The 25,476-nt window shown below is 47.8% G+C and overlaps 1 protein-coding gene and 1 pseudogene across 9 annotated transcripts in view; both read left to right on the top strand.

Moving 5' to 3' along the window:
* PKNOX2 (PBX/knotted 1 homeobox 2) overlaps positions 1-25,476 on the top strand; it is a 309,668-nt gene that overhangs the window by 85,722 nt on the left and 198,470 nt on the right. The window lies entirely within an intron of this gene.
* Positions 21,469-24,404, top strand: LOC308238213 (small ribosomal subunit protein eS4-like; annotated as a pseudogene). The gene is made up of 3 exons: positions 21,469-21,584; positions 22,853-23,497; positions 24,302-24,404. The product of its transcript is annotated as a small ribosomal subunit protein eS4-like (transcript).

A 25,476-nucleotide genomic window follows, 5' to 3' on the forward strand; every position in this document is an offset into this window, starting at 1 on the left:
ATTTATGTAGTTTTCTTTTATGCTTATAGTTTTGGTAACATTGATCATTGCCAAATCCAAGGTCATGAAGATTTATCCCTATGTATTTTTTTTAAGTTTTATTGTTTTAGTTCTTATACATATATTGTTAATCCATTTTGAATTAATTTTTGTATGTGATCTGAGGTAGGGGTCTAGCTTCTTGCTTTTGCACATGGAAATCTAATTGTCCGGAACCATTTGATAGGGTTGCCTTGAATCTGTAGATTGTTTTAAGTGGTATTGACATCTTAAGTCTTCCTATTCATGAACATGGAATGTGTTTCCATTTACTTAGGTCTTCTTCACTTTTTTTCAGCAATGTTTTTTAATTCTTAGTACACAAGTCTTTCACCTTCTTGGTTACACATATTCCTAGATATTTTATTCTTTTAGATGCTATTGTAAATGGAATTGCTTTTTAAGTCTCATTTTCAGATTGTGCATTGCTAGTGTGTAGAAACACAACTGATTTTTCCATATGATCTTGTACCCTACAACTTTGCGGAAATTGTTTATTAGTTCTATTTGTTTTCTTGTCTATTCTTAGGGATTTTCTATATATAGCATCATGTCATCTACAAATAGAAATTGGAATACTTTTTCCTTTCCAATTTGAATGTCTTTTATTTCTTTTTCTTGCCTAATTTCGCTGGCTAGAGCTTCTAGTAAATGTTGAATAACAGTGGTGAAAGTGGGCATCTTGTCTTATTCCTGGTCTTAGGGAGAAAGTTTTTAGTTTTTTAACATTGAGTATGATGTTAACTTTCTATTGCCCTTTTGATGATGGGCCACTCCTATGGTCTTGGGTCAGGTGGGGATGGGGGCAACCATCTGCTTTATTACTCAACAAGAATAATGAAGGAGAGTGCTTAGTTTTTTTTGGGTTAATATAACAATTTATTATAGACTACATAACCTATAAACAACATACATTTATTTCTCACAATTCTGGAGGCAGGGAAGTCCAAGATCAAGGCACTGTGAGATTCAGTGTGTCTGTTGAGGGACCATTTATTGCTTTGTAGACAGTTGATTTCTTGCTGTAACCTCACTCTCTGGGACCTCTCTTATAAGGGCACTAATCCTATTCATAAGGGCTCCACCGTCATGACCTAATTATCCCCCAAAGGCCCTATTCCAAAGACCATCACATTGGGGATTAGGATTTCAACATATGGCTTTTGGGGACACACAAAGTTTATAGCAGAGAATCATATTTGGAGCCTTGTGTAGAGAAAATATCCACTAATTAGAAAATATCAATTTCATGGCAGCACTAATCACACTGTTAAAATGTCAGTTGAACCAAAACGCAAACATTTGTTAAGTTCCTACTATGTTGGAGGCACTTTTATTGCCTCATTTGATCCTACAACAGCCCTTGGAGACAGGCTTTTATTATCACCACTCCCATTTAGAGGTGAGGAAATGAAGCCGAGTGTGTGAGGCGGTGTGTGCAGCTGGTAGGTATTCAAAGGAAGTGAGGTGTATGTGGTGTTTCCTGATCTGTAAGTTGAGTTCTTGTTTTCTGACCAGTAAGTGTCAAGGCGGGGGAGTGAGAAATGCTTTTCTTTGTGGGGTGCATCAGCACCTCACTGGGGGTTGATGGGATGGAAAGGCTTTCTCAAGGCACTGCCACCCTGGAGACTGTCCTGATAGATCACTCACTTGGGGGTGTCCCACCCCCAGGAAGACTCATTGCTGCAAGGATCCATCATGACTGACAAGAACTTGCTGCAACCTGCAGGTGTGTTCAGCGGAGAAAAGGATGAGGGCCACTGCAAACCACAGCATCGTCTTTCCTTCATGATGCTGGTGGTGCCAAATCAGTGAGGAGACTTGCAGAGTGGATCCATCAGAAGGTTCCAAGTGGGAGCTTTTTCTGAGGATTGGGACCAAATTCTCTGCAGCTCAAGGAGAAGTGCTGAGCCAGGCAGCTACTGCCTGACCCCAAATCCCTGTCTTGTTAACTCTGTAGTAATCAACACTCTCAGCGAGGTTCGTTTTATCAAGTAACTGCAGCCACAGGTTCCTGGATAATTCATAGCCAATGTTTCGTTTCTGCCTCAAATTTCTGGGTCACTGGAGCTCTGTCGGATCCTATTCTGGACCAGGTTATGCGACACGACCGGCTAGCCTCTATGTTTGCTACAAAAGTGTGGGTGTGAGCCCGGAATAGAGTCCTGTCTGGAGGGAGCGGCACGGCAGCCTGTAGGAAAGTCCTCAGATTTCTGAGTGCTGATCCTGGGTGCTAATCTTCAGCTTGGATGAGACACAGCAGAAGTTACGTTGATCAGAGACTCTTGCACAGAAAAGTCCCAGTCAGTTCACGGCAAGCGAGGGCTGCACTTTGCTCTCCTGATTTCTTAGATTGAAGTTCCTCTTTCTTTTGGCTTCGTTTTCTGCATTTTAGCCAGGAAGAGGGGCAAGGGTAAATTTAGATTCCTGCTCCTTCTGTCCTGCTCGGAGCAGGATTTGCCGAGTCCCCTGTCAGTGCTGGCCACGTCGATGCCCCGTTTAGGTTTCTAGTGCATGTTAGAATCACCAGTTCATGAAGACTTCCCTGGGTGACAGATGGCCATGGGGACAAACTCACCAAGAGGCACGTCTGCCGAAGTTCACAAAGCCAGGGGCAGAGGGGTACCCCTGCCTCTTATTCCCCCACATTTAACAGGTCTTCATTGTCCCAAGTCAGTTGGCAAATGTCTGTGTAGTAATTCAGATATTGAGTTCTGTCTTCAAAGAATTCAAAATCTGCTTCGAACTCTGTTCTTCCCTTATTTCTTTGCTGCTCTGTGCCACTCGCTGCCCCCATTCTCCAACCTGCTCCTGTTAACTCTTGTATTTCCCTGTCTTGCAGGCTTAAACCCTCAAAGCCCACCTCTCCTTACCCTCTCCTCCACTCTCTGGACTGGAGAGACCCATACACCCCAGTTTGCCCCAGACAGTCCTGTTTGTCTTGTCCCAATGTAATTGTAATGACTCCCTTTTCACTCTTAAAAGTGTCCAGGTTAGGGAAATAAATAAATGATCAGTCAATCTATAACCTTTCAGAGGCCAAGTCTGTGCTCCCATCCTTCTCTGTGCCTGGCATGTCACTACATTCTCACTACCACCCCCACAGGTCAGACACTGTCACCTCCTGCCTGGACTACGACAATTGCCTTCTCTCTGGTTTCCTTACTTCCTGTGCCTCTCACTCCCAATCCAGTCTGCAAACCATTGCCTGATTAATTCTCTCAAAATATGGTGCTCTGAAGCTGGCCGGGTGGTTCAGTAGGTTAGAGTGTGCTCCCCATATGCCAAGGTTGTGGGTTCAATCCCCAGTGAGGGCACATAAAAGAAGCAACCAATGGCCCTAGCTGGTTTGGCTCAGTGGATAGAGCATTGACCCGCGGACTGAAGGGTCCTGGGTTCAATTTCAGTCAAGGACATGTACCTTGGTTGAAGGCTTGATCCCTGGTTCCAGTCAGGGCACATGCGGGAGGCAACCACACATCAATGTTTTGCTCTTTCTCTCTCTCCCTTCCACTCTGTAAAAATCAATGGGAAAAGATCATTGGGTGAGGATCAACAACAACAATAAAAATAAGGAACCAATAAATGCATAAATAAGTGGAACAACAAGTCTATGTTTCTCTCTCTTTCTCAAAAAAATTAAAACAAAAACACAGTACAAAACAGGGGTCTGTGTGCTCACTTCAGTGGTTTCTTGCTTCTTCCAGGATGCAGTTTAAACATCTTGGTCTGGCACTTTAAGCCTTTGCAGCCCAACCTCTGCTCTGCTTTGGTCTACAGTCCTCTCTGAGTTTCTTGGCATGAAGCTCATGTCCACTTTCATTGGGTGGCACCCTGTTCCCTGCCCCTGCCCTTTGATGACCACCATTGCTCTTAAAGGTCCACTTCCCTGGACTCACACCCCAGCCATTCCTGCAGATGCAGATCTCATTGTGTGTCCTTCAGGTCAGTTCCCACCTCCTAAGCACAGCGTCCTCCATCAGCCCATCCCTTAGCACTCTCCCCTCCTCTGACTCCTCGGCCTAGACTCTAGAGCAATTATTGGCTGCACAATTCATTTGGCATCTAATCATGTACTGCCTCATGACTTTTTATATATTGCTATCTTGGACTAGAGCTGAAGGTATTTGCTGAAATGCCACGTTTTCTTATGCTATGCCTTACTCCCCCATGAAATTACAGGTTCCCCAAGGACAGGGACCATGTCTTATCCTTATGGCACCAAATACCTAGTAGATGTATAATAAATACTGACCCGAATACCTCACTATCTATTCACTTAGGAACCCCAGAACTGGGAGGACTCTTACAATAATATATTTCATACTTTTATTTTGTAGCTGAACCAAAACATAAAGACAAGAGAAATCAGAGACTTACTTGCTCAAGGGGACCTAGAGAATGCAAATGGCAGATCTTGTCATTGGAAGTCCAGGGCACTTTCCCCATCACCAGGCCACCCTCGCATTTTGATTTTATTTTTGTGAGTGGATTGCAGCCATTTTCAAGGTTGAGTAGGGGTTTAGATAGCAGAGGGGAAGAAGGCCAGCGAACCAGGAGCAGCATGGTCTCAGCAAAGCCTCGGGGATGAAGACTTGCTTGGTGTAATTTTGGGGGGGACAGCAATTAGACCAAGATAGTTCCTATGTAAGAGTTGTGGGGGGAAGGATGGATCAGGGAGGACCTTCAGTCACATGATTTTGGGTCGTAAGATGCCTGTCACATCTAAGCCACCTGCCAGCGCCTTAGAGGAATGTTTCGTCTCTCCACCCGCTGTTCAGAGTATTGTGTGTGTGTGTGTGTGTGTGGAGAGGGAGGGGGGTAGGGGACAGCTCAGGGGGCTTGAGGAGTACATGGGAAGTCCTGCTTGGAGGCAGCTGGGTCACATTTGTTTGGGCTGTAAAGAAATGTGACTTCGGTGGTATTGAAAGTGCCACCGGTAATGCTGTTATATATAGCTTTCAACTTTAATAAGGTGTTGCAAAAGCTATGAAAATACATATAACTAAAACCACATTTCACTGGAAGCTTGATCTCGAATCCCTTTCTACTGCTCCTGTGTGGTGCTCCGTGCTGTCAATAGAGCTATTAACACACAATGGAAAGTGGGTAATTGTGCATTATATGGCTTTTGTTTTCCGTTATGAAATACTGACATCCGAAAGCGAGCAGGATTGCCGGGTGGAGGCCACGGTGGAAGAGGCGGGAGAGGGAGGTTTGGGCCTGAGGACAGAGGGTGGGAGGCAGGAATCCTGCTGCTTCTCTCCCAGCCGGTCCCTTGAGTCTTGGTTTTTCTGGCCACAGACCTGGGGGAAATTCACCCCTCCCATGGCCTGAAGAGACTGAGTTGATAAGCAGGGTTAGCAGAGGACTCTCGAGCCCTGGCATGATATGCAAGGTGAAGGCAGGGGCTGCGGCTATAGAACGTGTCTGAAGGCAGCGTGGGGAGATGAAGGCAAATTCAAATGAAGTCAGGAAACGGGCGCTGGGGTTGTTTCCCGGGGAAGCTAGGCCAGTGTCCATGCCCGCACGCTGCTGGCGAGGATGCTTAAGTGATGTCCTGATGCCAGGAGCCTAGCAGGAGCTGGGCCTGGAGAAGGTGGAGCCTTCCAAAGGTGCCCTCTGCCCCGGGAACCCCTGTCCACACGCACCAACAGCCACAAAATAATCACAGCTGGTCTTTATTGGGTGCTAGGGGCAGCGGCTCACATGCCTTTCCTTAGTTCTCACAACAGCCCTACTGCATGGATGGAATTGAGGCCAAGCTGGAGAGCTCTGCCATGCTGCCCCATCTCCAACCCTCCCTGGTTCCTAGGCACCCCGGGGAGGGCGGGCACCTGGGAGGAAGGCAGAGGAAGCCCCGGCTTTCTTGTTTGTTTGGGGGCATCAGCTGTGGCCAGCAGGGACCGTAGCTGTGGGGCTGGCAGTGGCCTGTGGGTTGTTTCTTCAAGGGGACGATTGCCCCGATGCCCTCTGATGGCTGCCCCTGGTCCACACAGGTGATTCCCGTGCTGCGGCCAGAGTTACCTGCAGGGAACTCTGGGCTGTGCGGCATTGCAGGGTCCTCTGGGTTTGAGGGACGGCCTGTCTCTCCAGATAGATTACATTTGGTTTGCTCAGAAGGCATTTATGGCTTTATAAAGCTCTTAAATTGGCTCTTTTCCCCCCTTCAAAACATTTCTCCAAGCTTACAAGGCCAGTTTTAGAATAGCAATTACCAGCTCCAATATCCCCCAGCAAACTCACGCTGTGCTGTTGTGTATAAACTGCCTGGGACATTTGTAATGCTGCCACACGGCATCTCTGCGCGGCGGAAAGCCCCTGTCTGCGCCGAGGCCCTTTCTCAGCTCTAATTTATGGGCCACATAAAACTCTGTGAAGTTGCCCTGCATCTTTCTGAGGCAAAGTTGAGGTTTTTTACTGTTTCAAGCTGCTAATTTTTACCATTTAGAGCCAGCCTTCTGCCCGTGCCAGTGTGCATGTGTGCATACAAGTTGGCCACTTTAATTTATGTGCCTCTCTTTCTCTGTAATGCTCATAACTCACAAATGTGTGCATAATGTACAGCCTGCTCTTCCTTATTACAAGAGGCTTGGTTGCTTTGTCCTGTGCCTGCAATAACCCGGACCCCTCCTTACCCCACCCGGAGCAAGCTCTGGTACAGAGACAAGCACTGGCCTGGGAGCAGGAATTCACCCAGTGAGCCTGGCCCCGTGCTCTTTCCTGTGGGGTACACAGAGTGGGGAGTTCAGAGCAGGGGACTGGGATTTAGGGTCGAAATGAAGTTCCAGATGTGCTGTGCTAGGGAAGCCTGTGACCTTTCTAAGCCTCAGTTTCCTCATTTGCAGGATGGGGGGAGGATCAGAAATTTCTCACTGGGGTGTTGTGAGCATGGAGTGTGCTAATGACTCCGCAGGCCCCTCATAAGCCGAGGCAATATCCGAGGGCTGGATGCTGGCTATTCTAAGCTCTAAACTGCTGCCTGGGCCGAGGAGGGAGCACAGAGCAGTGTGATGCCTCAGGGCTTCCCAGAGCTAATGCAGAGGCCTTTGGATCAGCCTCCAGGCTGCAGGAGGCCTGAGCAGACAGCTCTGCACGCTCAGCTCCCCATTTCCCACCAGGGTCTCTGGTCCTTTGATTAGAGCCACTGGGCACCCGACCTTCCTCAGGAGCAATAACCCTCTCCTGGTCTTTGCGATGTTTCTCATCTGGAAACAACACAGGCGGGATTTCCCAGCGTCTCCTGGGAAGACTGGTGTTCAGTAGTTGTGGGCATCTAGAGGTGGGGAGGTTTGTGGTCTCCACAGGAGGGTCCTCACTGCACAGCAGAGGAACTGGGACTCTTGCCTCCCATTCTCCCCTCCCGCAAGGTTGGGATTATACTGGCTGACAAAGAGGGATGTTCAGCCCTTCCTTGGGGTTTGGTGGGTCCCCCAATCAGAGGACCCCCAATCCTACTCTTCCATTAGTGTCCCTTGAGGCCTCTTTCCTACTTCTAACTGCTGCTGCTGGCGAGATCCCACTTGGGTATTTTGCCACTAATGCAAACTCCACGAATTTAAAACAGGCTAATTCAACACCTACTTAGTGAAGGGAAAGATGCTGTTGGCTATTGAATATCTACTATATGCCAGGCAGAGGAATCCCAACCTGGGGGGAGGGTAGAATGGGGGGCAAGAGGCCGAGTTCCCCGCTGGAAGAAAAAGATCCAGGCGAAGGCTCTAGGGCAAGAGTAGGGGTGAGCTGGAGTCACCAGGGGAGTGCACACATCACCAGGGGCCTTGGGCAGCTGTAAAGTTGGGGTCAGTGGAGGAGGGGGGGAGCTGGGCTGTCAGGTAGCAGCTGTCTTTGCACAGAGCTGGTGGGACCCCTGGAAAGAGATCTGGTGGTCGCTCCTGCTCCCTGCTGCCCTGTGCACAGATGCCTCTGTGGGCTGCACCACAGACAGCCACGCTGGCAGATTGGAGGCCCTGGGGAACCTGGCCGTTACCTGCCTACAAACTGCATTGGCCTTGCAGGACCCATGGAGCAACCTCCGGGGAAGCAGTGGTTCTTCGTTTAGGTCTCAGAGGCGGGCCTTGTGCTGGAGAGGTGCTTGGGGAAACTGAGCTCCCGTCTGTGTCTCGGGCCAAGGCCTGGATGTCCAACTTCCCGGTCTCACTGGGCTCTCAAGTCTACCGGCCAGTGAGATGATGAGTGGAGAGAGGAGCTGAGTGGAGAGAGGAGCTGTGTGAGGGCCAGGATTGGAGTCCTCATTGGACATTAGATGTCCCACCATGGCTGCTATGGCAGAGTTAAAAGAATTTGGGCTCTGGAATCCTATTTGCTCCCAGCAGCTTTTTTGATAGGCAGGGCAAATTGGTGGAGGTGGAGCTGGGGACACTAACACTCCCCATCACCACCAGCCTTTCAGCCTTGGATCCCTCTTTGTTTGGCAGCACCTGAGGGGTAAGAAGGGTGGGGCTGTGGGATCGAAGCCTTTTCTCCCTTTACAACCTGCTTTTGGGTTCTTCAGTACACTTATTCCTGTCTGTAGCAGCCTGGTGCTTTGAATGGCGAGGTGAATTTTACTTGAGTACAGGTGGATTTGGGAGATAGTCTTTTCACTGTGGAGCAATTCCCCAAGGCGGGCTCATTTTTATCTTCCTTTGAGTCCCAGATGACCTTCAGTCCTAACCCTGTAGATCGGCCCATGGGCTCCTTCCTCACTGCCACCAACTCCTCCCTCCTCTTTTGTTCTTTTCTGTTTCTTTGCAGAACCTCTTCCCTCTTTCTCCTCCTCCCTCTGCTTTCCTTTCTTTCTCCTTTTCTGTTGTGCTTGTCAGAGTCCCCGTCCTTGGCCTGGAGGCCCTCTGCCCACCCCAGGTGGCATCTGATTGCGCTCTGCTCAGCTGACCAGCCCGGCTCCTCTGGCCTTCATAACTCTTCTTGCTACTCTTACAGACTAGACAAGACAGGAGTAACATCCACCCAAAAAGGGAACCCGGGGCTGCGAACCAGACTGCCTGAGGTACAGCTCAATCCCAGCACTGAGAGCCGGGGTGGGTGGCTTGACTCCTCCGTGCTCAATCTTCCTATCAGCAAAGCAGGACACTGAGGTTTTTAGGGCTGCATATGAGGAGTGCACTTCGTATCGCCATTCAGTGCACGTCAGATCCTGGATGCTGGCCTCCCATCTCCCACATGGTAACTGAGGCAGGGCCAGAGGGCCCTAATGCCAAGGTATTTTGTCCTTCATTGTCACAGTCTTTAGTCACCAGAGGAAATAAAATGAAGGGATGAGCAGAAGGGTTGGAGGCAGGGGAGGGAACAGAAAGGACAAGACCACTTGGTCTCTTCCCTCAACGTAGCCTCCCCACCTGCCCCATCTCACTAAGAGCAGCAACATTCAACAAGGTGCTTTAGCTGAAAACCAGAGATCATCCTTGACTTTGAACTTTCCCTCATATCCACATAGCCCAGTCCCATGTCCTGTCAATTTGAAATGTTACGTAAGGTGAGTCTTAGCCCAGAACACGTCTCTCCATTCCCCATGCCTTGCCCTTGGTCCACACCTGTCACCACTTGCCTGGTCCACTGCAGCACGTGCTGCTGGTTTTTGCTTAACCCCTTGTCCTCAGCTCTTCTCTCCATGGAAGCCACAGTCATATTTCATACCTTGAGGATCTTCAGGTGAGGCCATCAGTTTGCCATCACATATTTATTGGTGCGCTTTGGAGTTTAGTATCTGACTTGCTTGTTAGACATGCTCCAGGAGGTCAGGGTCATGGTCAGTGTCTGGGCTGGTCGTCGTTGCATCCTTAGTGCCTTGGATGAGTACCTGTTGAGCAAGTGAATGAATGGGTGCCCAGGTGGGCACTTGTTTTCCTGCTCCATCTCCTAAAGGGATGCACACCACATGGTCAAGAAGTCTCTCTTTTGTTCACAGATGTCTCCCTAGAGCAGTGGTCGGCAAACTGCGGCTCGCAAGCCACATGTAACTCTTTGGCCCCTTGAGTGTGGCTCTTCCACAAAATACCACGGCCTGGGCGAGTCTATTTCGAAGAAGTGGCGTTAGAAGAAGTTTAAGTTTAAAAAATTTGGCTCTCAAAAGAAATTTCAGTCGTTGTACTGTTGACATTTGGCTCTGTTGACTAATGAGTTTGCCGACCACTGCCCTAGATGTAGAACACTGGCTCATGCAGGCGCTTAGCAAAGCTGCACTGAGCAGATTAGAGTCGCTAAGGTAAAGGGCGTGCCTGGGCTCACTTATTCAGACCACTGGCCTAGACTTAGCTAGGGGTCACCTTCTCTGTGACATCCTCTCTTCTTGTCTCTTCACTGGCCTCCCAGGCCTTGGTTTCCGTGGAAGCTTTCTGAGCTGAGAACTTAGGTTGGGGTTAAGTCAAGATTGCTGCTTGATCATTGTCCTTGCTACCCCCAAGAAGAAGTGGGTCCTCTTTGCCATGTCCTTGTTAGGTCTGGGAGATGGTGGGTGGGCTGCGGGCACATCTTTTGGTCCCATGAACTCTTGGGAATGTCTTTGGAGCTCCACCCAGTGCAGCCCAAATCATTCTCAGACAGTCTTTCTTTCTTGGTGGTAAAAAAGTACCCCCCCACACCCACACAGTTCTGGGGACTCCCAGAAAATAGGAAAAGTGTCCCTAAGGCTTGTCCACAGAAGAGAGAGCAAAGCCTCAGAGGGAAGGAGGTCGTGTGAGGGACTCGGGTCAGGACAGCTTGAGAAGGTGAGGGTGCCATGTGACATGCCATCTCTGTCCCTCTGGGAGCTACAGTTCCCACCTGTGAGGAGGCTGTGGCATCTGTGTGGCTGCCACGTTGAAGCCCATCTGAGAGACTCACTGGGACAGGAGTACCAGGTGTACTGGTTAATAATGTGGATTTTTTTCAATAGATGGAGTTACACATATGTTGATATATATGCAATGTGATATGTATGCTAGTTTGTTGTATTGACAGCAAGTTTCAAAACTTCATATGTCAAAATTTCTGAAGGTGATAACATCATAGATATTTTTACGCTTAAAAATGTCGAATTTTATGCCAAAAAGAGAGCATTTGCGGGAAGTTTTAATTCATTACTTTATTTTGAAGAAAAAGTTATCGTATACTTCAGGAAGCTTATGGTGAACATGCTCCATCTCAAATTACTTGTGAATGCTGGTTTAAAAGCTTTAAAAGTGATTATTTCAATGTGAAAGACAAAGAACGCCCAGGTCAAGTGAAAAAGTTTGAAGACCAACAATTACAAGCATTATTGGATGAAGATGCATGTCAAACTCAGAAACAACTTGCAGAAAGATTAAACGTTGCTCAGCAAACAATTTCTGATCACTTACAAGCAATAGGAAAGATCTTGAAGGAAAATGGGTGCCACATCAACTGAACGAAAGACAAATGGAAAACCAAAAAGTCATCAGTAAAATGTTGCTTCAACGGCACAAAAGGCAAGTCTTTTTTTGCATCGAATTGTGACTGGCGATGAAAAGTGGATTTATTTTGAGAATCCCAAACACACAAAATCATGGGATGATCCAGGTCAACCATCAACATCGACTGCAAGGCCAAATTGCTTCGGAAAGAAGACAATGCTCTGCATTTGGTGGGATCAGGAAGGTGTGGTGTATTATGAGCTTCTAAAACCAGGTGAAATCGTTAATACTGATGGCTACCGACAACAAATAATCAATTTAAACCACGCTTTGATGGTGAAACAACCAGAATGTGCCAGAAGACATAGCAAAGTAATTTTGCTTCATGATGATGCACCATCACACACTTCAAAACCAGTTAAAGACACGTTAAAAGATCTTGCCTGGGAAGTATTAACCCACCCGCTGTATTCACCAGACCTTGCTCCTTCAGATTACTACTTGTTCCAATTGATGGCACACGCACTTTCTGAGCAGCACTTCAAAACATATGCAGAAGTAGAAAATTGGGTCTCTGAATGGTCTGCCTCAAAACAAGAAAAGTTCTGTTAGGATGGTATCTGCAAATTACCTGAAAGTGGGGGGAAATGTGTAGCTAGGGATGGACATTACTTTGAATAAAGCACTTTTGATGTTTCTCTTGAAATTACCGTGTTTTCTTCGATTACAAAAGCCGCATTATTAACCGGTACACCTGGTATGACAGGTGGGGATGGCGACTCTTCATCTTACCCTCTAGGAAAGTCCTGATTGAGCCACATTCCTCTCCCCCTGGTTAGGGGCCCAGCTCACACTCCTCCAGCTCACTGCCTTGGAGGTTTTCTTCCAGAGCCTTCTCTTGGGTCCTCCTGCTCCCTTATAATTTCTCTCCCGCCTGGTAGGCTGTAGGTGTTTCTCCCAGGGACAGGCTGTCTCGGCTTGGCTCGGGGTGGGGAATTGTGTGTTTGTGGGGCAGTGGGCTCAGCCGGGAGGCTGGGGGTCTCAAGCCGCCTTGTGGCTGCTCTGCGGGGTCTGGCGGAACCCCAGCCTCTGGCTGTGACATACAGCCCCCTTCATGAAACCAGACAGAATTAAGCCTTTTGTTTCCTGTTTGCTAGGCCGGCTTAAAGAAAACACAGAGGGTCCGTGCGGCTGGGGCTCCCAACAAGACGGCCTTTGTATTCATTTAATTAATCAGTTAGCTGAGGGGAAGGAGAAGAGGGAAGTTCATGTTATAAATACATGTTTTTCTTTGGCTTTTTCCCCCAAAAGACAGGGCCTGAATGGCATCCCTGGGAGAGCCCCCCATCTCACCCTAGACATGCTGGGGGCCAGGGGCCTGCCAGGCTGCAGCTGAACCCCCCCCAACCTTCCCCCTCCCCCCAGCTCAAGAGTGTGGGCCTTGCTTTCTCTGGGGAAATGTTAGATGCTGACAGGAGGTGGGGCAGTGGTGGGGGCAGAGGGGGGGTCACAGGCTCTGGACCCCATTCCCCCTCCTTGCATCGCCCTTCAAACCCCGCGCCCTCCATGGACGAGGTAACTGCACTGCTACGTGGAGAAATGTCTGTTCCATTCGCGGCCAGTGGCTCTGCAGGTGCATTTGGGGGCAAGTCCTCAGTTAAGTGCCAGGTGGTCTTCATGCTCCCTGCTTACCCCCCACTCCACAGGGAGGGGCCCACTGGTACCCAAGTGCTCAGCGGACAAAGCTCTCAGCCATGCATTCCTGGGAACAGCAGAGCCCCTCCGTGCCCCCCAACCCTCCCCTTCAGTTGCACCTTCTGAAGCACAGGGGCAAAGGAAGTATGGCTCTCGGGGCTTAGGGGAGGGGCTGTAGTTGGGGGGCTTGAGTCTCCCTGGACAGATACCCTCCACCCACTGCCATCTCTGCAGAGCCAGCTGTTGTAAAGCTTCCTTTGAAGATACTACTTAAACTTTATTTTCTTTTTGGAGATGGGCAAATTCACTCACTGTTCTCTCACTGACTCTCCTCTGCCAGCTGCCAGGTGTTTTTAGTCTAAAAAAACCTTTCATGAAGAGGTAACATTTGCAACCCCTTAATATACGGCCCTTGCCATGGAGTTTCACTGTGTGAATTTCCCCGATGGCTCTTCATCTCAAGTCCCAACTGAGACACTCTGGTATGTGGTGCCTACGATGCCAGGCCTCCTGCACACTGTCCAGAAAATCTGCAGAGCTAGCCCACAGGTAGAGAGAGGGTCCAGGGCTTGGGCCTCGTGCCTGTATCTAAATATTTAACTTGTCTCACAGGGCATCAGGCCAGTACTCAGCTGGGTGCTGCCATTGCAGGTGGTGCAAGGCCCCTGCTTCCTACCCACCTCCAGCTTCAGTGGGGGCCCTTCAATGAGGGACATGGCAGAGGCTGGAAAGCAGAGCATGTAAAATGTTCCATGGGACCTGGCTGGTGTGGTTCAGTGGTTGACCATTGACTTGTGAACCTGGAGGACATGGTTCGATTCAAGGTCAGGGCACATGCCTGGGTTGTGGGCTCGATCCTTGGTGGGGGGTGTGCAGGAGGCAGCCAATTAATGGTTCTCTTTCATTAGTGACTAGAGGCCTGGTGCATGAATTCATGCACTGGGGAGTCCCTCAGCCCACCCTGTGCCCTCTCGCAGTCCAGGACCCCTCAGCGGACATCCCTCTCACAGTCTGGGACCTCTCGCTCCTTACCACCCGCCTGCTTGCTGCTCCTTACTGCTCAGCTCGCTGCTCCTTAGCGCTGCTGTGGAGGTGGGAGAGGCTCCCGCCACCGCTGCTGTGCTCACCAGCTGTGAGCCCAGTTCTGGTTGAGCTGCACTCCCCTTGTGGGAGCGCATTGACCACCAGGGGGCAGCTCCTGCGTTGAGCTTTTGCTCCCTGGTGGTCAGTGCGCATCATAGCAACTGGTCATTCTGGTTGTTCCGCCATAATGGTCGCTTAGGCTTTTATTATAGAGATGTTTCTATCTCTCTCTCCCTCTCCCTTCCTCTCTGAAATCCATAAAAGCATATTTTTAAAAAAATGTTCCATGGGGACAGGACTGCAGGGCCTCAGTTTTCTGTCACCCCCACCCCTTCCTTCGCTGGAGACCTTCTTCCTCTCAGCCACTGAGAGAGCTACAGTTTCAGGCCACAAACCCAAATACCCTCACTCTGGAGTTTTGGGAGCACAGTCAAGGCTGAGACCTGGATGGGTTGAACTTTTTCTTAGCTCACCATCAAAATACCAGGAGTCTTATGTGACCCGGGTCAGCGAACTATTCGGTGTAACTTATCGTGCAGCTGACGAGCCTGTGCCTTGTGTGTGCCTGTCTTCTGAAGCAATGAATAAACTCAGGACTCTGGAACTCATGTCCTCTCTGGATAATATGTCAGGCCCTGCTTCCCAGCGTCATTTCCCCAGACCAGTGCTTCACCTTCACCGTCTGCAGGAAAAGAACCACCTTCTTGAGTTCCTCTGCCCAGAGTGGGCCATAGGCCATAGTTTTAGGGAAAAAGTCCTTGCTGCCCTTTGCTTGGGGCTCCTGGAGAGGTCAGACCCTCCGGAGTAAATCTCATTTTCAACATTGTTTACTAGGTGTTACTGGTTAACAATGGCAGATTTTGTAATCAAGGAAAACACGATAATTTCAAGAGAAACATCAAAAGTGCTTTATTCAAAGTAATGTCCATCATTGGTTACACATTTCCCCATCTTTCAGGTAATTTGTGGATACCGTCCCAATAGAACTTTTCTTGTTTTGAGGCAAACCATTCAGAGACCCAATTTTCCACTTCTTCATATTTTTTTAAAATTTCTTTATTGATTAAGATATTACATATGTGTCCTCATCCCTACATTAACCCCCAACCCCCTACCCCACTCATGGCCTCACCCCCCTGGTGTTCGTGTCCATTGGTTAGGCTTATATTCATGCATACAAGTCCTTTGGTTGATCTCTCCTCCCTTCCCCCACCCTCCCCTACCTTCCCCCTGAGGTTTGGCAGTCTGATGGATGCTTCTCTGCCTCTGGATCTGTTCCTGTTCATCAGTTTATGTTGCTCATTATACCACAAATGAGTGAGATCATGTGGTATTTATCTTTCTCTGCCTGGCTTATTTGACTTAGCATAATGCTCTCCATCTCCATCCATGCTGTTGCAAATGGTAAGAACTCCTTTTTTACCGCAGCATAGTATTCCATTGTGTAGATGTACCACAGTTTTTTAATCCACTCATCTGCTGATGGGCACTTAGGCTGTTTCCAAATCTTAGCAATGGTGAATTGTGCTGCTATGAACATAGGGGTGCATATATCCTTTCTGATTCGTGTTTCTAATTTCTTGGGATATATTCCTGGAAGTGGGATCACTGGGTCAAATGGGAGCTCCAGTTTTAGTTTTTTGAGGAAACTCCATACTGTTCTCCACAGTGGCTGCACCAGTCTGCATTCCCACCAGCAGTGCACGAGGGTTCCTTTTTCTCCACATCCTCGCCAACACTTGTCGTTTGTTGATTTGTTGATGATAGCCATTCTGACAGGTGTGAGATGGTACCACATTGTTGTTTTGATTTGCATCTCTCTGATGATTAGTGACTTTGAGCAGGTTTTCATATGTCTCTTGGCCTTCCTTCTGTCTTCTTTCGAAAAGTGTCTATTTAGATCAGTTGCCCATTTTTTGATTGGGTTATCTTCTTTTTGTTAAGCTGCATGAGTTCCCTGTAAATGTTGGAGATTAAACCCTTATCGTTGATATCATTGGCAAATATGTTCAGCCATGCAGTGGGCTTTCTTGTTGTTTTGTTGATGGTCTCCTTTGCTGTGCAAAAGCTTTTATTTTGATGTAGTCCCATTTGTTTATTTTTCTCTTTAGTTTCCATTGCCCTAGGAGCAGTATCAGTAAAGAAATTGCTTCGGCATATGTCAGAGATTTTTCTGCCTGTGGATTCCTCTAGTATTTTTATGGTTTCTCGTCGTATGTTTAAGTCCGTGATCCATTTTGAGTTTATTTTTGTGTATGGTGTAAGTTGGTGGTCTAGTTTCACTTTTTTGCATGTATCTGTCCAATTTTCCCACACCATTTATTGAAGAGACTGTCTTGATTCCATTGTATGTTCATGCCTCCTTTGTCAAATATTAATTGGGCATAGTGGTTTGGGTCGCTTTCTGGGTTCTCTATTCTATTCCATTGATCTATATGTCTGTTCTTGTGCCAGTACCAGGCTGTTTTAAGAACAGTGGCTTTGTAATACAGCTTGATATCTGGTATTGAGATCCCACCTACTTCGTTCTTCTTTCTCAGGATTGCTGCGGCTATTCGGGGTCTTTTTTTATTCCAGATGAATTTTTGGAAAGTTTGTTGTAGGTCTGTGAAATATGCCGTTGGTATTTTAATGGGGATTGCATTGAATCTGTAGATTGCTTTGGGTAATATGGACATTTTGATGATGTTGATTCTACCAATCCATCAACACGGTATGTTCTTCCATCTGTTTATGTCCAGCTCTATCTCTTTTTTCAGTGTCCTGTAGTTTTTTGCATATAGGTCTTTTACCTCCTTAGTTAAGTTTATTCCTAGGTATCTTAATTTTTTTGGTGCGATGGTAAATGGGATCGCTTTTTTAGTCTCTCTTTCTGTAAGTTCACTATTGGTGTAAAGAAATGCCATAGATTTATTGGCATTAATTTTGTATCCTGCTACATTGCCAAATACATTTATTAAGTATAATAATTTTTTGATGGAGTTTTTAGGGTTTTCTATGTACAATATCATGTCATCTGCAAATAAGGACAGTTTTACTTCTTCTTTTCCAATTTGGATGCCTTTTATTTCTTCTTGTCTGATCGCAATGGCTAGTACTTCCAGTACTATGTTGAACAGGAGTGGTGAGAGTGGGCATTCCTGTCTTGTTCCTGTTCTTAGGGGAAATGGTTTTAGTTTTTGTCCATTGAGTATGATGTAGGCTGTGGGTTTTTCATATATGGCTTTTATTATGTTGAGGTATGATCCTTCTATTCCCACCTTGTTGAGAGTTTTTATCAAGAAGGGGTGTTGGGTTTTGTCAAATGCTTTTTCTGTGTCAATTGATATGATTATGTGATTTTTATCTCAATTTGTTTATGTGATGTATCATGTTTATTGATTTGTGGATATTGTACCATCCTTGCATTTCTGGGATAAATCCTACTTGGTCATGGTGTATGATCTTTCTGATGTAGTGCTGGAACCGATTTGCTAGAATTTTGTTGTGGATTTTGGCATCTATGTTCATGAGGGATATTGGCCTGTAATTCTCTTTCATTGTGTTGTCTTTATCTGGTTTTGGTATTAGGGTGATGCTGGCTTCATAGAAGGAGCTTGGAAGTGTTCCTTCCTCTTGAATTTTTTGGAATAGTCTGAGGAGGATAGGTTTTAGTTCCTCCTTGAATGTTTGGTAAAACTCCCCTGTGAAGCTGTATGGCCCCGGGCTTTTGTTTGCTGGGAGGTTTTTGATGACTGCTTCAATTTCTTCCATAGTTACTGGCATGTTGAGCTGTTTAGATTCTTCCTGATTGAGTTTTGGAAGGTTATATTTTTCTAGGAATATGTCCATTTCCTCCAGGTTGTCCATTTTGTTGGAGTAGAGTTGTTCATAGTATTTTTTAACAATCCTTTGTATTTCGGTGCGGTCTGTTGTTATTTCACCTCTTTCATTTCAGTATTGCAGTTCCTTGTGTTCCACTGCTCCTCAGTATTATAAGCCAGTCCTGATAAGCAGGTGGTATGTCTTACTTTCTTGTATTCCTTTATTTGTGATTACAGAAGAGTCAATTTGTGATTCAGCCCGTGGGTGGCAGTGTTTCTGGGTTGACCTCCGGGTCTATAGGTCCTCTCTAGCCTGTGCTTAGATCCTGCTTTCCCTGTGGCACTTGATACCGGTTTGTGGGAGTGGGCTGCCCCAGAGCTGGTTCTCTGACGGTCACTCCCTGCTCTGATCCCCAGGTTCCAGAAAAACAACTTTCCCCTGCAGTCTCCTAGGGTGTCCCCAACTGGGTGATCCTATGTATTGGGCTCAGTAATCAGAAGCAAGGATTCAAAGAGGAGAAAGCACAAGTGTGTGAACTCCAGGTCTGCGCGCAAGCCCCTTTTCCCCCTTGTGTCCAAGCAGCCGGCACACTCCCAAAATTTGTAGGCTGTCCTTCTGCATCAGATCAAAATGGGTTGATTTTTAGAGATTCCCTGTGTTAGCAGCTCTGAGGACCCCTTTCCACATTCACGGATCACGCCAGCCCCAACAGCCACAGATTTTTCTAGGTGCAGACTTCCCCCGGTCCTTCAGCTTCTGCATTGCGTGTGTTTCTCTGTCCTGCTGGGACCAGAGACCTCACCTTATCCCAGGTGAAATCTGACCTTTCTGTGGTGGAGTGTAGAGCTCCTCTGAATCCGCGCGTTTGTGCCAGTTGGGGATTGGTGCTCTGGGGTTCGCAGCTGTTCGGTGGGTGCTGCAGTTGTAGATTTTCAGGCTTCAGATAACATCCACTTTCCCCTTCAAGATGGCGTGGTCTCCGCGTCTGAGCCAGTGGCTCTGGGAGGGAACCCAGCAGCAGTGAGAGCTGCCCGGTCAGGGGACCCCCATTCAGCAGTCCCCCACCTTCTCCTGGAGTATAGCGGTCCCTTAACTCTCCAGCAGACACTCCCCGTGCGACCCTCAGCTGTTCTTTCTATCTGCTCCGGGACAAGGCTTGGGACACATCTGTCTATTCCACTGCCATTTTTCCACACCATCTCACCTGGTTTTAGAAGCTCATAATACACCACACCTCCCTGATCCCACCAAACGCAGAGCATTATCTTCTTTCCGAAGCAATTTGGCCTTGCAGTCGATGTTGATGGTTGACCTGGATCATCCCATGATTTTGTGTGTTTGGGATTCTCAAAATAAATCCACTTTTCATCGCCAGTCACAATTCGATGCAAAAAAGACTTTCTTTTGTGCCGTTGAAGCAACATTTTACTGATGACTTTTCGGTTTTCCATTTGTCTTTCGTTCAGTTGATGTGGCACCTATTTTCCTTCCTTTAAAATGTTTCCCATTGCTTGTAAATGATCAGAAATTATTTTCTGAGCAATGTTTAATCTTTCTGCAAGTTGTTTTTGAGTTTGACATGCATCTTCATTCAATAATGCTTATAATTGTTGGTCTTCAAACTTTTTCGCTTGACCTGGGCGTTTTTTTGTCTTTCACATTGAAATCATCACTTTTAAAGCATTTAAACCAGTGTTCACAAGTATCTTGAGATGGAGCATGTTCACCTTAAGCTTCCCGAAGTATACGATAACTTTTTCTTCAAAATAAAGTAATGAATTAAAACTTCCCGCAACTGCTCCTTTTTTTGGCACAAAATTCAACATTTTTAAGCATACAAATATCTATGATGTTAACACCTTCAGAAACTTTGACATATGAAATTTTGAAACTTGCTGTCAATACAACAAAATAGCATATCAAATTGCATATATATCAACATATGTGTAACTCCATCTATTGAAAAAAAAATCGCATTATTAACGGGTACACCTAGTAGTCATAGAGACGGTGGAGCTGGAAAGAATTCCATGATCACCTGGCCCGAGGAGGAAGCCAGACCGACTCCCCTCCACAATAGGAAGTCTGGTTTGAGGCATGATGGTGGGTGGAGTCAGTGGGGTCTAGTTTTGGTCCCCAGGACGCAGCCAGGGTAGCTGGGACTTGGATGTCCAGGGGATGAGGGGCCACTAAAGTCATGTTTTTCAGAAGTTGACGTGTAAGTGAGTTGCCTGGTCCTCTTGTTAAAATGCAGATTTTAATCCAGTAAGTCTGAGTGGGACTCAGGTTCCCCACTGACTGGCTCCAAGATGGTGTTGATGCAGCTGGTCTGAGGCCACACTTAGTAGCAAAGGGTGTGTGGTTTATCAGTGTGGTGCTTGCAACGTACAAGGTTGCTGGCCTGTGGCTGAAGCGGGTGCTTTGTTCCAGTCGTAGGTGACTAACCCATCTTGGTTTTCATAGGAATTCCCCAGTTTAGTCAGTGAAAGTTCCCAGGATGGTTGACTGCTCAATGGCTGTTAGATCAGTTGAGGAAGAATTGATGCCACGGGCTTCCATGCCCAGCAGGCCACGTGGCAGCTTCCTGACTGAGGGCAGAGTGATGTTTTGGGCTCTTCTACTTTGTGACTCCTGTTTGTGAATCAAGAATTTTAATTCTACATTTGATTGCATCTAAAAAAAATTTTTTTTGCATAGCCAGCAGGTGATTCTTGTTGAGGGGAGGATGAGCAGAGACTGGGTTTTGTCCTTTGAGCCCCAACTATTTTGTTGTTCTGAGCAGCCCCTCCTTCAAAGCCAAGGTCTAACCCTCTTCTCTCATTGCATACCCTGCCCCAACTCATGCTCTACAGCCTGACCTTAGCTTCCGCAGATTGCATTAAACTAAATCCCCATACATTTATCAGGCACTTAGGATGTACAAGGCATTTTGGAAGACAAAAATGCAAGTGAAACCTAGCTCCTAACTTCCATCTTAAAGAAATCTATCCCCTCTAATGGGAGAGGTGATTTGTGAAAAGTAACAATACAAGAGTTAAATAATCATGAAGATTACAATGCAGACGATGTCACAGGATGTCACAGAATTAATTAATTACTGAATGAGTGGCACAGATGCTGTGTGCTGAGGGAGCTCCAGGAGGAAAGAAATGCTGTGCACTGGGCTGATCGGGAGCGACTGGGGCAGGGCCTTGGTGGGTGTGATGGAGGAAGCTAAGAAGGTGGAGCAAACACTACGGGCCACCTCCTGTGTTCCAGGCACTGTAGGTTTTCTGCAGATACAGAGGCAAAGGAGACATAACCCTGCACTTGAGGAGTCTACAATATAGGGGGAAACTCACAAAGAAAACTTCAAGGCTGGGGGCCTGTGGGAGCACCACAGAGGGACACTCAGCTCAGGCTGATGGCTGTTGGGAGATTGGAAGCAATTGTTGCTTGTGACATCTAAGCTGGCTTGAGTAGAAAGTGGTCCAAAATGTGGCCCAATGTGGGCATGAAAGACTTAAGCAAAGTGGTGCTCCTGCACAGAGGCAGGTGTGCAAGGTCCAGCATGCTGCGCATGTGCATAGAAGCAGTAGAGGATTTTGGAGTGTAAGGCGTGGTCTGCAGAATAGCCAGAGGTGAATGGAGAAGCAGGCACAGCCAGGTTAGGGAGAGCCTCGTGTGCCCTCAAAGGAGCATGTTTTCATACGGCCAAGGGGGAGCCCCTGAAGAGACAGAATGAAAATGTGGCTGAGAATAGGCTCTGGAGCCAGGTGGCCTGCTCTTGCATTTACCTATGTGCCCTTGGGTGAATGATAGTCCCTTGGGGCCTCAACTTCCTAATCCATAAAAAGGGATTAAACATAGGACCTCAGTGAACTGTTGTGAGCACTGAGTTAATCAGCATATTCTGAGTTAAAGAGCAATTCTAGAGCACAGAGAGTGCTCAATAAATTTTAGCATTGTCAGTAGTAAGGGATTTTAGGCTGGCAAGTGCCTTGGACAGATTTGAGCTTTAGGAAGGTCATGTTGGATGTGTTGTGAAGGCTGGACTACCATGGGTAAGACCAGATGCAGGGAAGCCAGTTAGAAACCTAGTGCAGTCCTCTAGGCAAGCCGTGCTGAGGGCTGAACGGAGGCGGCAAGCTGTGGATAGAGTGGAAGGGTCAGGTTGGAGAATTTAGAGAGGGTAAGGGAAAGGAAAGCTCCATGGAGAAGAGGGCATGTGACTGGGCTTGAAGGAGGACTAGGGTTTGAATAGGCAGAGGTGGAAGACAGGCATTCCGACAGATAAATGGGACAGGCAAAGGCGCCAAGTCACCCAAGTATTGGGCATAGTCAGGGAAGGAGAAATACTCGAATTTATGTGGAGTGTAGGACTGGCACAGAGGGTGATTGTAAATTGGGACTGAAAGTTAGGTTGGAGCCATGGTGCGAAGGCTTCCGTACCAGGCTTAGAAATCCACACTTTGTTCGAGAGGCCCCAGGAACCAGTGCAGGCTTTGGACATAAAGAGCAAGAGAACACTTTCCCTTATAGAAAGGTCTTGCTGACACTAATGTGTAGGTGGAACAGTGCAGAGAGCTGTGAGTTAGGAGGTGGTCCAAGAACAAAAAGTAATAAAGGAAGTAACAAGTGTGTTTGTGGGGAGAGGGGAAAGTGAATGGGGAGATGTACATGGGAGTTGGACCCATTAGGACTGAAACTGTGCCCTATAAGAATGTGTTGGCCTGGGTTAGTGAGGGGGGTGAAGTGAAAGTTGGCAGGGAGGAGGTTGGGAGAAATGAACAGAATTCCAAGATTTCTCCAACGTGGATGGACGATCAGAACGTGGTGCTGTAACGGAAACAGTGAAGACAAGCTCGCTCCACACCTAGCACAGCTGTGGCTCGTGGTCCCAAGAAGCATCTAAGGTGTGTAGGGGCTCCAGAGCATTGGGTGCTGGATAAACTGATGGTGTATTTGCTTCTCGGCCATCTACCGATCCCCACAAGCTGAGAGAATGCCTCCCTCTCATCATTTTCCTATGGAACAGACTTAATTATACCCTAACAGGAGATGAAGGAAAGATCAGCACGCAGTGGTTTATTAAGATTGATGACAAGGTCCAAACCGAGGTAACCCACCCTGCTGGCTTTATGGATGTAATCAGCATTGACAAGACCAGGGAGAATTTCCGTCTGATCTATGACACCAAGGGCTGCTTTGCTGTTCATCGGATCATGCCTGGGGAGGCCAAGTACAGGTTGTGCAAAGTGAGGAGGATCTTTGTGGGCACAAGAGGAATCCTTGATTGGATGACCCATGATTTTCGCACCATCAGCTACCCGGACACCATTCAAGTTTACTTGGAGACTGGCAAAATGGCTGATGTTATCAAGTGTGGCACCGGTAACCTTTTGTATGGTGACTGAAGGTGCTAACCTGGGAAGAACTGGCATCATCACCAACAGAGAGAGACACCCTGGAGCACTCAGCCAGCTCAAGAGCAGCATCATGGGAGTTGTGGGGTCAGCAGCCAGGTTAGGGGATGGGAGAGAAAGGGAAGTGAGGACAAGGCAGTTATGAGCACAAATCACTAAAGAGAAAGATAGGAAGGATATAATTTTAGAGGGTTAAGAAAATAATTTCAAGATGAAGTAATTCTTTATATTCATATTATAATTTATAAAATACTTCAAGTCCATTATCTTACCTAATCTTCACAATATTTAAGGAAGTCAGATGGAGGCTGTTAACCAGTGAGTCTCTGAAGGATGCAGGGCCAATCCATGTACTGATGGATGCCCACCTTCGGGCCAGTACTCTCCCTGCACTCTCATGCCTAGGGGTCTGGGGAGACGTTGTATGTTTGCAGGTCACGGTGGGTAGCCTGAGCCTAGGGGAGGCTGAAGATACATGAATACATACTCATAACTGATGGGCACATGGGCATGGAGGGTCAGAGCCCAGGTGGCATCAGCTGGGGGGGAGGGAGGGACTCTGCTTTTGAGGTGGGAGGGCAGGAGAGGGAGGCTAGAGATACAGCCTGTAGAGGGGACACAGCCAGCTGACACTGAAAACTCAAAAGACATTTACGAAGCCACACACCCACAGTGCAGGAATGACCGGGGCTGGGCTGGAGAGGACAAGCAGGCTGCAGCCCCAGAGTTTGGCTACAAGGTGAGGTCAGAGCCACCTTTATTGCGAGTGAAAGAAGGGGCAAAGAACTCTCTCCTGAGGCCCTGAGCATAGAAATCTTGAAGGTGGGGAGCGTGTCCTTTGTACCCTCACACCCCAGCCCTGTGCCTTCTTCACCCACCCTCACCTCTACTTGTCTCTGTCAGTGTTCTGGGCAGTTCTCTTGATCCAGCTCTGGCCCCAGGAGACCCGATCAGCCCCCATAAGAACCAAGTTGCTTCAGGGGAGTGTGGCCATAACTGGAGGTGAAGCAAGGTGGTAGCGGTGGTGGTGGGGACTGGGGGTAGTCCATGGATGGTCTTCCCTCTGGATGCAGGAGAATGAAGATGTGCGATAGAGGTTCTGCCAGAGCCTGGCCGGAGAACAGAGACCCCTTATAGTGGTGACCTCTCCTCCTGAGGCCATGCCTTTGATCCGGGAATCCGGGAGGGTCCATCCCGTGGGCCTGATGGTACTTCTTGGAACTTATTGGCAATCCTGAATTCCATGCCTCCATCGGTCCAACCTCACTGACTGGAACTCCAGGAATCTGCCCTCCTCACTTTCCGGAGGTCATCTAGTCCTGGTGGCTGCAGTCCTTGAAGGATGGAGCCCACGCTGTTCTTGTTCTGAGACCAAAGTCTGCATCTGGGGCGAAGGAGGTCACAGCGCCTCACAGCTTCCTGCCTCTCCCCGACGCCAGTGTGGCCTCTTAACCTGCGTGTCGCAAATCAGGCATAGGCACTGCGTTGGGGGTCACAGCCACCGTCATGGACACAGCTGGTGGGGCACGTGGGGATGGGTTCCTTCCCAGGACACCCGTGCTCTTTAGCTCAGGGTCTGGGTGTTCATGTCTCTCGCTGTGGTTGCCTCCCCCTGAGGGTGATCGACTGTCCAGTCCTGAGACTGAGGGGTTTCCTGGGACACAGGACCTCCAGTGGGAAAACCTGGAAGTCTCAGGGAAGCTGGGACAAGGTGGTCACGTGCCTCACTTCCACTTCTGAAAATGTTCAGAGGTTAGATCTTTAGATTCTACCCGCACAGCCTGCTTTTCCTCTGGGATGATGCACCATCTTGTAGGTAAAAGGATGAATTCTAAAGCGCAACACCACCGTGTAATGTAGATGCCCGGGTTGAAACCCCCTTTGTCACTCCCTGCATGTGTAAGTTTGGGTGAGTGACTTTATATTTCTGAGCCTCAGTTTCATTATCTGGGATAAGGTTGATAACACCAATCTCACAGGCCACAAGGATGAACGAGACGACATTTGTCAGTCAGGTGCATAGAATGGCCCTGGTACCTGTAGGAGATGGTACATCTCCCTGTCTCCTCCCTCTCCTT

This window comes from Plecotus auritus (assembly GCF_963455305.1).
Source record: "Plecotus auritus genome assembly, chromosome: 13".
Taxonomy (NCBI): domain Eukaryota; kingdom Metazoa; phylum Chordata; class Mammalia; order Chiroptera; family Vespertilionidae; genus Plecotus; species Plecotus auritus.